Source organism: Bos mutus, chromosome 28 (assembly GCF_027580195.1).
Source record: "Bos mutus isolate GX-2022 chromosome 28, NWIPB_WYAK_1.1, whole genome shotgun sequence".
NCBI lineage: Eukaryota > Metazoa > Chordata > Mammalia > Artiodactyla > Bovidae > Bos > Bos mutus.
In genome coordinates, this window is record NC_091644.1 from 11,380,900 (window position 1) to 11,396,934 (window position 16,035).

The 16,035-nt window shown below is 46.8% G+C and overlaps 1 long non-coding RNA gene and 1 pseudogene across 1 annotated transcript; one reads left to right on the plus strand and one right to left on the minus strand.

Moving 5' to 3' along the window:
- Window positions 1-279: 279 nt before the first annotated feature.
- Window positions 280-9,315, minus strand: LOC138986094 (uncharacterized). The gene is made up of 3 exons (XR_011462986.1): window positions 9,128-9,315; window positions 2,211-2,658; window positions 280-594 (listed from the first exon to the last, which is right to left on the minus strand). It is a non-coding gene; the product is annotated as an uncharacterized lncRNA (long non-coding RNA).
- Window positions 2,776-3,605, plus strand: LOC138986085 (small ribosomal subunit protein uS2-like; annotated as a pseudogene).
- Window positions 9,316-16,035: the final 6,720 nt, after the last annotated feature.

Here is a 16,035-nt window from a genome sequence, read left to right on the forward strand (position 1 = left end):
ACTATGTGTGATTCCTTATGGCGTTTACAGCAGCATAATTATATCCAGCATCCTTGAGACGATGTACAGTGAGGCCTCCTATTAACTCCCAATTTCTTCTCTTCTTTCAGTTATTGGTGAAATCCTTAGCCCCAAGTAGCTGATGAAACCCTTCTTCCCTCCCATCTGTCCCTCCTTCCTTTAGGGCTTAATATGTACCATATGCTAGAGGAGATGCTGGGAATGCAGACAGGGTTCTAGGAAGGAAGCAGACTGGACATCAGATCATTATAAGGCAATGTGACTGTATTTTGGTGATGTGCAAGCCTGGGGTATCATGGGAGCTCAGAAGAGGGGGCCCTAGCTCACACTGGGGCATCTTTAGTATATACATATTTTTTTCAAACTTCAAATTTTTAATTTTGTATTGGGTTACAGCCGATCAACAATGTTGTGGTTGTTTCAGGTGAACAGAGAAGGACTCGGCCATCCATACACATTATCCGTTCTCCCCCGAGGCGCCGCTCCCCTCCAGGCTGGCGCATCAGATTGAGCAGAGTTAAATGTGCTCCACAGTAGGTCCTTGTTGGCATTCTGGAGCATCTTAGTCAGCTTCTGCAGGAAGTGAAGCCGGAGCACCTTCTTTCACTTTGCTGAGCATCTGCTGAGTTCTAGACACTGTGCTGGGGGCTGGGCCCAGAGTAGTGAGGCCAGGCCAGACCCTTCCCATGTGCACCTCTCCTCCTAGGGGGCCAGCCTTCATCACCCAGTCCCAGTGGATATTTCTGCTTGTGCTGTATAGCTTCTGGGCCCTCTTCCCTACACCCACGGTTTGCCTGCTGGCCTATTTGATCTGCGATGGACTGTCTCATTTACCTTCAAAAAGCCTCCTCACTCATGGAAGAGGATGCTCATTTTCTGCCCTCAGAACTACTTAGAGTCTGGTCTTCACCTACCAGATTTCCGGTGTCCCCTACCTCCTCGAGCACAGAGCTGAGGGCTGTCTGCCTGCCACTGCACATACCCTGCAGAGGGTCTGGCCCGCTCACCCCTGCACAAGGAATCCTAGAGAGCCCACCCTGTCCCACTCAGAGCTACCTCTGTTGCTTATATTGCAAGGGCAGGAGGAGACCATGTGTGAACACAAGAAGAGTGACTTCTAGATCGAATCCAAAGGAAGCAGTTCCTCCACTGTACAGATACATGTTTCCTATGCCTCCCTGTGTCAGCTCTGTGCCCTGAGCTGGTGGTGCTGGGGTCTTAAATCTTGTGGCCCCTACATGCTATTGCGTGCATGTGTGTTCAGTCGCTCAGTCTTAACCAGCTCTTTGTGACCCCATGGACTGTAGCCCAGCAGGCTCCTCTGTCCATGGGATTTTCCAGGCAAGGATGGTGGAGTGGGTTGCCATTTCCTCCCCCAGGAGATCTTCTCCACCCAGGGATCAAACCCGAGTCTCCTGTGTCTCCTGCCTTAGCTGGTGGATTCTTCACCACTGAGTCGCCCATTAGTGCAATTCAAAAGTAAAATTAATTGAAACTGTTAAATGTAATTCAGGTACACGGAGGTTTAAATAGCATAAGCAATATAGCCACTGTACTTAGCAAAAAGTATTTGATATTTTTTATATAAACCTTTTTATTCCAAACCAAATTTCAATGAAAAAAAAAAAAGATCAATTTCTCACTCTTGGGTTTCCCTATTGTTCAAGTCGAGCAACAGAACCAAAATTAAAATTTGGGTTTGCACCCACAGAGAAAGTGTCTGGTGGTCGAAGTACAAACACTATTCGCTGTAAATCTGCTGTGCAACCCTGAGCAAGTCATTTCAACTCTCTGTTTTAGTCTGCCCATCTATAAAATCAAGATAATACCTGACTTGTGGGACTAGCAAGTGAAAACAGAAAAGTGAGGGTGCGTTTACATGGTTATCATTTGACCACTTGTCTGTTTTTTCTTTATTGGTTGCCTTCTTTGAATCACTTGGTATTGGAGCCTGGGATTAAAAAGCAGAATACTGCCCACATGAGAGGGGTCCCTTCTCATTGTCGTAATCTCATAGGGACACCTAGTTTCCAAGAACTGAGGAACGGTGTCCCTATAGGGGGCTCACTGGGAGGTAAAGTGTCTACACGTCAGGCTTAAGATGTCTACACTTCAGTAGAAATACAATTTTCAAGGGCCCCGGAGTTTGTTCCTAGGTTTGGGATGAAAGGAACAATAGGCAGGTTTACCTTCAAAAGGCAGTGCTCACTTCTGTAGCTTCCTCACTCCATCCGGAGCCACCGCTTTGAATTATACATGAGGCGCTTGCAAGAGCTGTGATGATTTTTCAAATATTTCTCTAATTGATGAGAAGGGCTTTGATAAATTGCTGTAGAACCAGGAGCATCTGATCACAAGGAATTCTGTCTTGTTCCTCCTTGACAGATGTTTACTTGACTTAAAGGGAGAGCAGGGTCCAAAGGAACTACTTTTCTCTCCTGGAACTTTTATTCTATTGAGGGAAAATAATTCTATGAAATGCTATGGTTTTGTTTTTAAATCCAAACATGAGGAGTTCTCCAAGATCTGCGGTCTTGTGCCTGCCACGTTCAGATGAAGGACTTGAGAGCTCAGAGTGGAAGGGCAAGATCCCTGGGCAGCATGAATTCTTGCTTCCCCATCACGTCCTCATGGCTGCTGAAGGTGGAGAGACAAAATACCAAAGAATCACCTTTCTGCACTACCCAGAAAATGGTCCATATGACATAGTTCTGGATTCTTGCTGGAACTTAAAAGGAAACTTTCACAATATCCAGAGCCCTCAGTGTCCTGCAAATGAAGGAGAAGGAGTTCCTCAAACTCCTTGCATCAGGAACCCAGTGAGGTAGCACCAACCTTGACTTCCAGGTGGAGTAGTACATCTACAGAAGGAAGAAGGATGGTGCCTCCATCATAAATCTGAAGGAGACCTGGCCGAAGCTTATGCACATGGCTTATGCCACTGATAACTCAACTGGGAGTTGAGTTATCAAGATGCCACTGAAAACTCAACTGATGACCCAGTGTCATATCCTCTGGGAATACTGGCCAACAAATCTGCTGCCCCTCGAGCCCCTCCTGCTGCTGGCCGCTTCACTCCTGGAACTTTCACTAACCTGATCAGGGCAGCCTTCTGGTGGTTACTGATCCCTGGGCTGACCACCAGAGTCTCACAGAAGCCCCTTACACTAACCTGCCAACCACTGCTCTGTATAATACAAACACTCCTCTGTGCTCTGTGGCTGCCGCCATCCCATGCAAAGATGAGAGAGCTCACTCAGTGGATCTGATGTGGTGGCTGTTTGCCCAGGAAGTTCTGCATATGCATGGCATCTCCAGTGAATCCCCATGGAAGGTCATGCCTCATCTCTGCTTCTGCAGAGATTCTGAAAAGACTGCAAAGGAAGAGCAGGCAGCAACTGACAAGACTGTGACCAAGGAGGAATTTTCACTGCTCCAGCTCCGCAACCTGAGCTGGGGGTCTGAAGGCATGCAGGTGCCCTCTGAGACTATTCAACTCCCCTGTGAAGACTGGAGTGCTCAGCCTGCTGCTGAAAACTGCTCAGACCACCGAATGGGTAGGAACAACCACTGAGTGGTCTTAAACTGTTCTTCCTCAAACTCTCAAAATGGAAATGGGTTGATGGCAAATAGTTTTTTTTTTTTTTAAATCACCTAAGAGCCAGGATACATGGGCACCAACCCCCAAGAACATCGGGATAGACCTCAGCCACAGACCAAAGCAGTGGCCTGCAGAGCCAGGCATTAATTTCCGCTTGCTGGCTTGTGATGGGGTCCAAGGGCCCCAGGGGAGGGCATCAGAGAGGTGGAGTTGGGGGAAGAGTGAGGGAAGATGGGCACTAACCTGGGGCCTTGAGCAATGACTTTTGCTAATGCTTTGGAGATATTTCACTACTTTCCAAGATGTGTCTCCCCTAGCACTGTTCTTAATGAACACCTCCCTAGCTCCTCTCCCTAAAAGAGTACCCCTGACTCTTAGCATGACATTTCAAACCCTTTTCCATCCCATTCCAACCCACTTCTCCCACGTTATCCCCCTCACTCCTCCCCATTCACCATCCCCCTGAGTTCTAGCCCCTTCCCGTCCATTACTTATGTAAGTCACACTCCTTCCATGAAGTCTGGCCTGACTCTACTCTCATTCTGGACTCTACACTTGGTCATCACTTCCTCCATATTGTCACAACACTGTCACAAAGGTCTGATCCAAAATTTAGTGTATCCCATTGTGATTTTTGTAACCTGTGTTAGACATGAACCTGCATATGACATTAGTCTAACCAGGGAGATTTATTTGGCTCTTGTTCTCACCAGTTATTGTGGGACATGAGGTCACCTCCCCTCCCCAACTTCTCCAGTTATTTCCACTGTGATTAGAGTACAGTTATTGTGAGTTATTGAAGGGGAATCTCCTTCCCCCTAGCTCTTGCTTCAGTGCTGAGCAACCTCTACTAGCCTAACACTCTACACCCACCTTGTCTGGCGAGTGTTTGAGAAGGAAATGGACATGCAGGGCATCTTAGTCCATTCAGGCTGCTATAACAAAGACACCTGAAACTGGCTGGCTTAACATCAAACATTATTTATCACAGTTCTGAAGCCTGGAAAGCCCAAGATCAAGCTACCAGCAGATTCAGAGCCTGGTGAGAACCTGCTTCCCAGTTCACAGAAGGCCATCTTCTTACTGTGTCCTCACATGGTAGAAAGGGGTCTCCTTTACAAGGGCATTAATCCCCATTCATGATGACTCCATCCTCATGACCCAATCACCTCTCAAAGGCCTCACTTCCGAACAACATCACATTGGGAATTAGGTTTCAACAAGTGCATTTCGGGGAGACACAAACATTCAGTCTCTAGCAACAGGGACTTCTTTTCTTCTTGCTACTTTGAAATCTATCATCTGCAGAGAGCACATCCCTACAAGCCACAGGTTTTGCAGAGGCTGGCTAGTGTAACAGAGCCTGTGTTTTTCAAAACTACTATGATTAGATGGTTGAGTACCATACCAGGTGTGTTAGCGAGCCTCCCATCTAAAGCAAATTAATGTTCACCAAGTTGGCTTTATCAGGATCAACGGCTACTGCCTGATCCCTTCCTGAGCAATGGGGGAAGACAGGGGGTGTTATTTTTAAGTCCCCTCAAACTTCCAAAGTCATAGATCCCATAGATACTGAAAGGGTAAAAAGAGAACACTATAAATGAATTTATGCACATAAATTCAATAACTTAAAAGAAATGGACTTATTACTTGAAAGCAATAAATGACTAAAAGTCACCTAGGAAGAAATAGATAATGAGAATAGTCCTATATTTATTAAATAAAAAGAGTTTGTCATTCAAACTCCAGGCCAAGATAATTTTATTGCCATATTCTGCCAGATATTTAAAGAAAAATTATACTGACTGTATATAATAATTTCCAAAAAATAGAAGGAATAACCTCTTGACTCATTTGATAAGGCCGTCACTACCCCAAAGTCAAAATCATACAAAAACAGCACTAGAAGAAAAAGCTATACACCAGTACCCCACATGAACATGCAAATATATTCAAGGAAATATTAGCAAAATATATTAAAAAATAATACATGACCACAGAATTGGATTTATTTCAGGAATGGAGATTAGTTAAATGTTTTAAAACTAATGAACACAAGCTATAATATTAATAGGTTAAATAATAAAAGCCACACAATCATATCAATCGGTGCAGAAAAAATTTAACAAAATTCAACATACATTTGTGACAAAAGTTTCAGCAAACAATGATTAGAGGAGAACTTCCTTAACTTGATTTAGAGTATCTACAAAAATTTCATGGCTAACATAAAATTCAATAATGAAGGATTGAATGCTTGCCTTCCCAAAACAGAGAACAAGGCAAAGTTGTTCATTCTCGCAGCTGCTACGCAGTATCATACTGGAAGCCCTAGCGCAATAAGGCAAGAAAAACAGATAAAAGGCATACAGATTTTAAAGGAAGAACTAAAACTATCCCTATTCACAGGCAACATGACCAAAGGAAAAAAAAATCACAAAGAATCTACAAAAAAACAAAACAAAAATACTTATTATTGAGTTTAGCAAGGTTGCACGATATAAGGTCAACATGAAAAAATCTATCATATTTTTATATGCTGGTAATAAGCAATTGGAAGCCAGAATTTTAAAAATCAATACCATGTACAACATTTAATTACTTATGTACAAAGTTCCCCCAAATTAAATAAATCTAAGAAAACATCTTCAGGACTTGCATGATAAACACTACAAAATGCTTATTAAAGGAATAACATCTAAATAAGTGGAGAGGCATACTGTGTTTCTGGATTGAAAGACTCAATATGGTTAAGAAGTCAGTTTTCCCTCAAATTGTTCTATAGATTTAAGGCACTCCCAATCAAAATCCCAGCAGAATGTTTTGTAGATATGGACAAGCTGATTCTAAAATTTATAGAAAAAGGAACTAGAATAGCCATAACAAATTTGAAAAAAAAAAAAAAGATTTAGAGAAGTGACACTACCCCATTTTAAAGCTCCAGTAATCAAGTGAAGACTCTTTAAAGTCCCCTGGACTTCAGGGAGATTAAAGCAGTTAATCCTAAAGGAAATTAACCTTGAATATTCATTGGAGGGACTGATGCCGAAGATGAAGCTCAATACCATGGCCACGGATGCAAAGACCTGACTCACTGGAAAAGACCCTGATGCTGGGAAAGATTGAGGGCAGGAAGGGAAGCGGGTGACAGGATGAGATGGTTAGATAGCATCGCTGACTCAATGGACATGAGTTTGAGCAAACTCTGGGACATAGTGAAGCACAGGGAAGTCTGGTGTACAAGGGGTCACAGAGAGTCGAACACGACTTAGAGACTGAACAACAACAAAATCAAGACTGCTGGGCCTTCGTAACAAGTAAATTGATAAAACATAATAAATAACCCAGAAATAGATACAAATATGACCAACTGATTTTTGATAAATTCAATAGAGATGAGATTATCTCTGTAAGAAGTAGCAATGGAACAATTCAATACCCATTGCAAAATACAAAATGAAACAAAAAAAAAACAAGTTCACACATTCTTTACACAAAACGGATTATAGATCTAAATTAAAATGATTAAACCTTTAGAAGAAAACATCAGGGAACATCTTCATGACCTTGAGTCAGGCAGAGTTCTTAGAAGTGACATTAAAAGCATCATTCATTAAAGAAATGAGTTGATGAATGGGCCTTCATTAAAGCTTTTTTCCCATGAAAGACACTGTTAAGAAAATGAAAAGATGAACTACAGACTGAGAGACAATATTTGTAAACCACATACCTGACAAAGGACTTGTATCCAGAATACACAAATAACTCTCAAAGTTCAACAGAAGGAACATAAACGACCCAATAAAAAAATTGGGCAAGCAATTGAGACATTTCCCCAAAGAAGACACACAGATGGCCAATAAGTTCATGAAATTCAAAATAAAATAAACATCCAAGATACCATCAGAATCTATCAGAATGGCAAAAACAAAAAACAAACAAAATCCCACAAATGCTGGTGAGTATATGGAGCAACTGGAACGCTATATATTGCTGGAGAGAATGCAAAAACGAACAGCCATTCTGGAAAACAGTTCAGTAGTTTCTTTTAAAGTTAAACATACACATACCACATGACCTAGTGATTCATTACTGGGCATTTACTCAAGAGAAATAAAAATGTGTTCATGCAAATAGCACTCCATTTATAATTGCCCCAAATGGAAACAGCCTAAATGTCCTTCCGTGGGTGAATGGATAAACACACTGTGATCCATTTAAACACTGGAATACTAAGTACTCAGCAATAACAAAGAAGGGGTTTTAATGCACGTCGCAACATGAGCTCATCTCAAAGGCATTAGGCCGAGCAAAAAGCTACCTCATAAGTTTACATGTGGTCTGATTGCACTTCTATGACATTCTGGAAAAGGCAAACTATGGAGAAGGAGAATAGATCAGTGGTTGCATGGGATACAGGTATGGGGGTGACAAAAGCAGCAGCACAAGGAATTCTGTGGGGGGATGAGTGATGGAACTGCTCTCTATCTTAATTGTGATGGTGATTACATAAATCTATACTCGTATAACTATATTCACACACGCACATACAATCCCAGCAGTATTCCCCACCAGCCTGTGATGGTCACGTTAGCTCCATTTTTATCCAGCCCTCCCAAGAAGGGCTGCTTCCAGTGGACTCCTTGTTCCAAAGGTTCCATGAAGACCTCTCAGCACAGCCACTGCTCCCAAGGCCCACCTAGCAAAGCTTCCCAGGAGGTGGTCTTCCTAGGCTGGCCCAGAGTCTGGCACTACCTCCGGCCCTCAGCACTGCCACCAGCACCGCCAAGCACCCAGCCATCAGGCAAGTCTGCCAGTGCTGAGGTGCTGCACTGGGAGATGCCCCTTCTAAGCCCCTGGGCAGCAGGAGAAACTATACTTTGCACTAAAGGGAAAAAGAGATCTGTCCCATTTGCTGCATCACACCTTCACAAAGACGTTGCAAAGTGCTCCCAACTTATGAACATTTTTGTAGAAACAGCTCATTCATTTTTACTTCCAGGAACAGCTGAGCCCTTACCCCCGTTTTTTTCATTCTCTGCTCCAAGACGCTGGGCTGAGATGAGTGGAAGATGCCAAATTGTAACTCAGGCTCAGATCTCCCTCCAACCCCTGAGGCTTCCTCTTCCTTTAGGATCACTGGGGTCCCAGGAAACAGAGGATCTCCCAAAGGCATGCATACCCTAATCACTGGAACCTTAGAATGGGTTATGTTACATGGCAAAAATGACTTCAGTTCAGTTCAGTCGCTCAGTTGTGTCTGACTCTTTGTGACTTAGCAGGCATAATTAAGGTTATGGGCTTAAAACATGGAGAGTATCTGAATTAGTTGGGTGGGCCTGCTCTAATCGTGTGAGCTTAAAAAGCAGAGAACTTTCTCAAGTGGAGACAGAAGAACTGAGGCAGAAGAAACCGAAGAGATCGGATCATGAAAAGAATTTGCTGTGTCATTGCTGGCTTTGAAGACAGAGCAGGCAATGGGGTGAGGAAAGTAGGGGGTCTTACCAGGCTGACGGAGATCTCCCACAACACCCAGGAGGGAACAGGAGCTCAGTGGGGAAATCACAAAGGACAGAACTGGGTGAGGCTGGGACCAGAGTCTCCCCCAGCACCTCCAGAGAAGAGTCCTGGCCCACCCACTGACCTTGGCTTTGTGAGACCTGGACTGGAGAAACCTGCCCAGCTCACCCAGACTTCTGACACACAGAACTATGAACTGATAAACTCAAGTTGTTTTTGAGCCCCTAAGCTTGCAATTGTTTTTATGACAGCGATAGAAAACAGCTGCAGTCATCATGCAAATAAACTCCCAGCGGGCCCTTCCAACACACCCAGACATGACTGAACCCCCACTCTGGAGTCAACCTGGGGCCCCTCTGGAATGTCTGCTGTCTCTTCTGTATGTTTCATCTCCTGGTTCAGCAGCCTTGTCCCCGGCAAAGGGCAGGGGCAGCAGGAGCTGGCAGATGCGTCCCATAATCAGCCATAAAGGAACCCTCACAGAGCCCAAGAATTATTTAATTTGAGCAAATGCATTCTAACTCCTCCTTCACAAGCCCACCCCAGATGGTTCAGGGCTTCAAATTGAGGCAACCATACAAGCTCCCTATTAGCCTCCTGTAAGTCCCTTCTAGAATGCAGGCAGATTGTAAACAGTGACCAAGGAGAAATGGGGCAGGCTTAACCTACCTCCTCTGGGACCCAGAGCCAGCCCTGTGTCCCTTCCTTGGTTCAGTTTTCCTCTGCTGGAACATGACGGGGAAGCCCAGATGGGCCCCAAATTCCTTCCAGCCTTAGGGATCTAGAAATAGAAGATGCCCCAACCCCCACCATCACCACCACCAGGCTGTGTTGGATCCTGAAAAGGAAACACTGGCTCCGCCGGGAAGTGGCAAGGAGCCCACTCCAGCAGGAGCCCTTCCGAAACAGAAGTCAGGAATGGAACATCCCAGGACGTGTTTGAGTATCTATTCAGTGTTACAGCAGAATCACGTCCCCCAAAAGATGTAATGGAGAACCAACTCCTAGAGTCTGTCAATGTGATCTTATTTGGAAAAAGGGTCTTTGCAGAGGGAATCAAGTTAAGGTTATTGGGGTGGGCCCAAGTCCAGTGTGGTTGGTGTCCTTATAAGAAAGGAAAGACAGAGACACAGGAGGGAGATGACCACTTGAGGGCAGAGGTGGAAACTGAAGTGATGCATCTATGATCCAAGGAACTCCAAGGATTGACGGCCACCATCCCTGGAAGTTAGCAAGAAGCAAGGAAGGATTCTCCCCTGCAGGTGTCAGAAGGAGCACGGTCCTGTCGGCATCTGGATTTCAGATGTCTCCCCTCCAGAACTGTCAGAGTGACTTCTTATGATTTCAAAGCCAGCTAGTTTGTTGTCCTTTGTTATTAAGCATCCTTAATAAACTACTGAATCCAGTTGGCCAGTAAATTTATTGAACGACGTGTCAGGCAGTGGCCGGGGCACTGCAGATAGAGGAGGAACCCAAACAGATGAAAGTTTCCATCCCCGGGACATTTTCATTGAACTATTGTTCCGAGGGAACAAGGAATTTGTTGAAAAGGTATGGTTAGGAGTTAGAGAGCGTCCATAGCGTCCTTGATTTATTTGGAATGAGATGTCCTGTGCTATTTTTCTGTTCATTTTCCCAATAGAAGCACAGAATTTTAGAGCTGGAGAGGACCTTTGCTATTTCTCTAGGCAAAAGTCATGATGTCTCTAGTCTGGGAACTAAAGTTTAGAGAGAGGAGGTGCTAGGACCAAACCAACGCTCCAAGCGGGGATCACGCATGCCCAGGGCTCCAGTCTGTGTGGATCTTGGGCTGGGAATGAGGTCCATGTGGACCACGGAGCGGTGGGGCTCAGGGAATGGGGTTTTCTGGGACCCAATGTTGGGGACTCCCAGGGTGCTGTGAGTTCGGGGCTTGCTGAGACAACCAGGAGGCTCTTCAGTGGTGAAGTATCCATACATACTTCTCTTAACATGATAATATTAATCTGTATCCCATCTGTATGGATAACCGGAACTCCTCTTAAACAGTTGTTTTTTCTTATCTGCCTGTCCCTGTTCCCTACCCCTCATCCACCAAAGCTGTCCGAAGGACCTTCCTAAATACAGGTCTGCGGAGCGCGCTCAGCTTCACACTATCTGGTGGCTTTGCATTCCTTTTACGAGGAAGAACCAGCCCTAGCCCACCCTACCGTGTCCCCCATCCCCTCCATGCTCTGAGCGCTCGTCCCCCCACTCTGAGCTTCAGTGACCTGGGTCTTCTTCGGCCTGCCCACTGTGCTATGCTTCTCCCTGCCACAGCGCCTTTGGACAAGCCACATCCTCTGCCAAAGGCATTTCTTCCTCTGTCTCCTCTTCTCCTATTTATCTCTCATCCTCTAGGGCTTGGTTCAGAGTTCACTTTCTCATGGCGTCCTCTTCTCCAGGTTAGTTCAGTTTTGTTTCTTCACATTTGTCTCACATCAGCCTGTATTGTCCTTTCTAGTATTTTCTCATCTTATTCTTATATAGTCACGTATGTAGATGTCTGCCTACTAATCAGGCTTTAAGAGTTGAGAGAGCAAGGATGTTTCTCCTTTGCTCATCATTTATTCCAGCCCCTAGCACAGACTGGAACATGGCAGGAAGTCAGTGAAGATGTTACTGAATGAATGAATGACTCCCTTCCCCACTCCCTGCCAGAGAAGGCAGCTTTTCCTGTATGCTACCAGTGCTCCTGGGTAACTACCAAAATACCTCTGGTTATTATCCCCAACTAGTTTCAAGATATCACATTTGTACTCAGGCTCATACACACACACATCCCTTAGAAGCAGCCATTGCTCACAATGCTTTTGATTGACCTTTTCATCATAGACTCACATGATGCCCAGGGTGAGTCTCTGAGCTGCCCAAGGTGGTGGGAAGAAATCAGTGGAGAAAGAGACTGGAAATGTGCTTGGGGGGTCCCAGTGCTTTATCCTAGTGCTAGAGGAGTCTTGCTGGTATTTAGCAGGAGAATTCTATGCTTTGAAGACTCCCCTAATGCTCAGACATGCAAGCACATGAAGCTCTTTCTGGAGGTCAATGTTCCTATTTGAACTGAGTCCCTGAATGAGGACTGGGGTGGACAAGGAAGGGGCCTGGAGTGGGGATGGGTTGGCTGGGAAAGACCCACCAGCACTTAAGTGGCAGAGCTGAGGCCGAGCTCTCAGTGTTTTAGTGAGATGCCTCTTTCAATCATCAGCTAACTTGTCTCCCCTGGGACTTCTTAAACCACTTCTCTCTTTATGGCATGTAAAGAAGAGAGAGTGAGGATCGACCATATATCACTGGAAAGACAGGGAGGAATGGTTCAGGGAGCTTTGACACACAGCTGCAAGATGAGGACCCACAGGCAAGGTCGGGCGGGGGAACTGCACAGGCGTGGGAGCGAATGGCCCCAGGCACAGACCCACCCCTGTTCTCCTGTGGATCAGCTTCTTTGGGGCCCTGGAGGGCAGGGCACAGGCTTCCTGCTGTCCACAGACTGCCCCAGCTGTGCCTTGGAGAGGACTCAACTTCCAAAGTGCTTATAGAGGGCGTGTGGGCCCTTAGAGAGCCAACTTGGCTGTGATATCGAACAGTCCTTCCCCAGTACTTGGCTTCAGTTCTCCCATCCCCTAGAGAAGACATTGGAACTCAACAACCACACCCAAGCCTCCCAGCACTGAGTTCCTAGGGCTGAAGACATGGCTCCTGGGCCCCTCCCCTGGCTCTGTGTTTACAGAATAGAAAGCCGGATCACTTCTCTCCAATGGCCACCGGAGCAGGGGAGCACTGGTGGATACTGATACCATGCCCTGAGTTCAACATCCATCTGTGCCCCTTCCAAGTCACCTGACCCTGACCAAGTCACTTAAGTACAGCTTCTGTCTCTGAAATAGCGAAACTAGCATCTTTGTCCTGTGGTTATTTGAGGGTGAGCAAGGCAGTGCATGTCACATGATGTGCCAAGCCCAAAGGACCACACAGAGGGTGCTTCCCTTTCTGGATAGGGAGCGTTGCCCATTCTACAGGCTTTGGGTTTCTGTGGGCTTTGCGGCTAGCCTGGGCGTGCTTCACCCAGGTAGCAACGCTGCAAGCAGGCAGAACCCTGCAGAAATGCCTGGTGCGGGCGCTGCCCTCAGGCAGTACGGAGAATCACTTACTATCGGGTGGCTAGTGAGGAATAACAATGCTCACAGTTCAGGTGCTCTGATCCAAGTTCATAGCTCCATGGACCAGAGGAGCCACAGGAAACTTATCTGAACCCCACCTAGAGGGCACACAGGCCCAGCTACAAAAGGAAGGGCTGAAAGAGAAAACTCGTTCCAAGGGTTTGCCAACAAATCTGTTCATGAAAGCTTTACCCAGGAACCAGTGTCTAGAAAATTAGTTGGAGCTTTTCCCTGGCAAATGTGTGGCTCTCTTTGCCTGACACTGTCCAGGACCAGAAAAAGTTCTCAGATCAGCAACCAGATGGATCCCAAACTGGCAAAGTGACCCGGGCTAGTAACCAGCTTTGCTGACCCCTGTTTCTCCATCTGAGATGGGTGCGATCCCGGTTCTGGGGATCTCCCAGGGCCATCATGAGAGCCAAGCCGTCATGTCATGAACCTTCATTTCAAACGGGCAGAATGAGAGAATTGGGGGAACAACCAGAAGATTCAGGTCCTAAGGGGCTGACTCAGGGACTAGACAGCAGGTGACAAGACCTGGGTGCGCACCTCAGCCTGGCCGCCTCCCAGCTGCACCACACTAGGCAACACGCTGAATCGCCCACAGTTTGGGTTTCCTGATTTTCAAAAGAACAAACAAGGGTGTGTTAATATCCACCCAAGAGACATCCTGAGATTAACTCCCAACCAGCTGGTGAAAGTGCAACTGGCCAGAAGGCTTTGGGAAATGCCACCTGGACAAATGGTGGGCGTCCGGAGGTGGGAGGCACACGGGCTGTGTCTGTTTATTTTCTCCGAGGAGGCACGTCTTTGACCAAAATGGCTGCCAGGAGCATCGCACAGGGACACGGCTGCTTTTGCGAAATCAGACACCCGCTCCCCGTCCCTCGGGCCAGGCGTGATTTAATGAAATCCTGTTTACCTCTGGCTGGAGCTGCTGTTTTCAAGATTTCCTTGAAAACACATCCCAGATGGCCCCGGGCGGCTCACTTCCCGTACCAGGAACACAAGGCACGTCCCTCTTGGGTGGGCTGGTCCCTGTGGCAGGGACGTGCCTTAATTGACAGTAAGCTCGCGTCTCTGGGATCTTCTCCCCCTCCTCTCTGCCGTCCTGGCCATGCCATCAGTCTCTGGTCCTGCAGTGACCACGATGGACCCTGGCAGCTAGAGAGAGGAGTGGAGCAGTGGAGTGCAGTCTTTAGGTTTAGGGAGGCCAGCCGTGGGGACCCTGCCGCAGACCCCAGACCCACACAAGCAGCTCTGCTTCTAGAATCACAGGGCCAGTACACACCCCAGGCAGATGTTGCAGACTGGGCTCTGTGCAGCTGCCCAGCAGATGGAGTTCCTGTGGACTGAGCCTTGCCCGCAACAAACACCTCAGGTCTGCAGGCTGCTCTCACCTCTGTGTCCTTCACGTACGTCACCCTGTGTTCCCAGGGCAGCCCACCTAGGTGCTGAGGTAGGATTACTTGGCATTCACCTCTGATTTTATGAATGGGCAACGTGAAACCGAGAGAAAATGAAAATAACTTACCCATGATGCTATAGCCAGAGAGAAAGAAAGAAAATTCAAGAACAACCGTATAGGGCTCAGAAATCACGGGTCTCTCTCCTAAAGCACAAATCCTTTAGGGAATCAAAGAAACAGTGCAGTCCTTAATTCTACAGATGGGAAAACTGAGGTCCAGAGATGGGAAGAAGCTGCTAGGGGCAGGAGGAGGTCAGAGAAAAGGCTTTTCCAGGCCCAAAAAGCATCTTCTTGCTCGTCACATAGCAGGGACTGAAGGGGGATGCAGCGGGGCAGTGAATGGGGCTGTGGGCTTAGTGGCTGGGTCAGGTGGCCCTTTCTGAGCCCTTCAGCTGAGTCTCCAACGTAGTGTTGAGGCTCATCCTGCCCCCTGGGGCTGCACTGCGAGTGCCTGGGAGAGTGAGTCAGGCTGGTCATTGGGGGAAGGGCTGGTCACTGGGGTCTCTGAGTCCAGCAATGGCACCTCACTACACTGCACCCCTCAAAACATCTTAAGGGTAGCATGCTGTGACTCGTACTTTCAACAGAAATTGTGTGCGTGTGAATTCCCCTGGATACTGAAGTAATCCAGGTGCTGGCATGGCTTGAGTCAGACAGAGAGACCAGAAGCCTTCAGATGTCTTCACAGCTGGGCATCGCCTTGCCCTCGCCTTGTTCTGTCAGCTTAGGCGGCCAGTGATCAGGCCTTATTCACCCTTGTGTCCCCAGGCCTGTGGCTTAACCACCAAGGTCACCTTGGACAAGGTAATCCCTCTCAGAAGTTCTGTTTTCTTCTTCTCATTCATTCATTCATTCATGCACTCGATATGGATTGATTACTTACTATGTGTCTAAGAGAGGAGCTACAGCAGTGACCAAAAGAGACAAAAATTCCTGATCACATGGAGCTTAAACTCCAGTTGGGAGTGGGGGAGGGATGGAAAAACGTCTTAGAAACATTGATGGTATTTAGATGGTGATAATATGGGGAAAAAGCGAGGCAGGAGAGGATGCCAAAGAGAACCATGAGTGGGGGGAGGAGGAGGAGTTTCTGCTTTAAATAGGCTGGGCTGGGCATCCCTGGGAAGGTAGTGACAAAGTAAGACAGGACTGAGGCAAGGGAGACAGCCACAGGGCTGGCTGAGCTAAGAATGGTCCAGGCGGATGGGAACGCAGGGCTCAGGTCAGAACGTCATTCAGAAGAGCTGCAC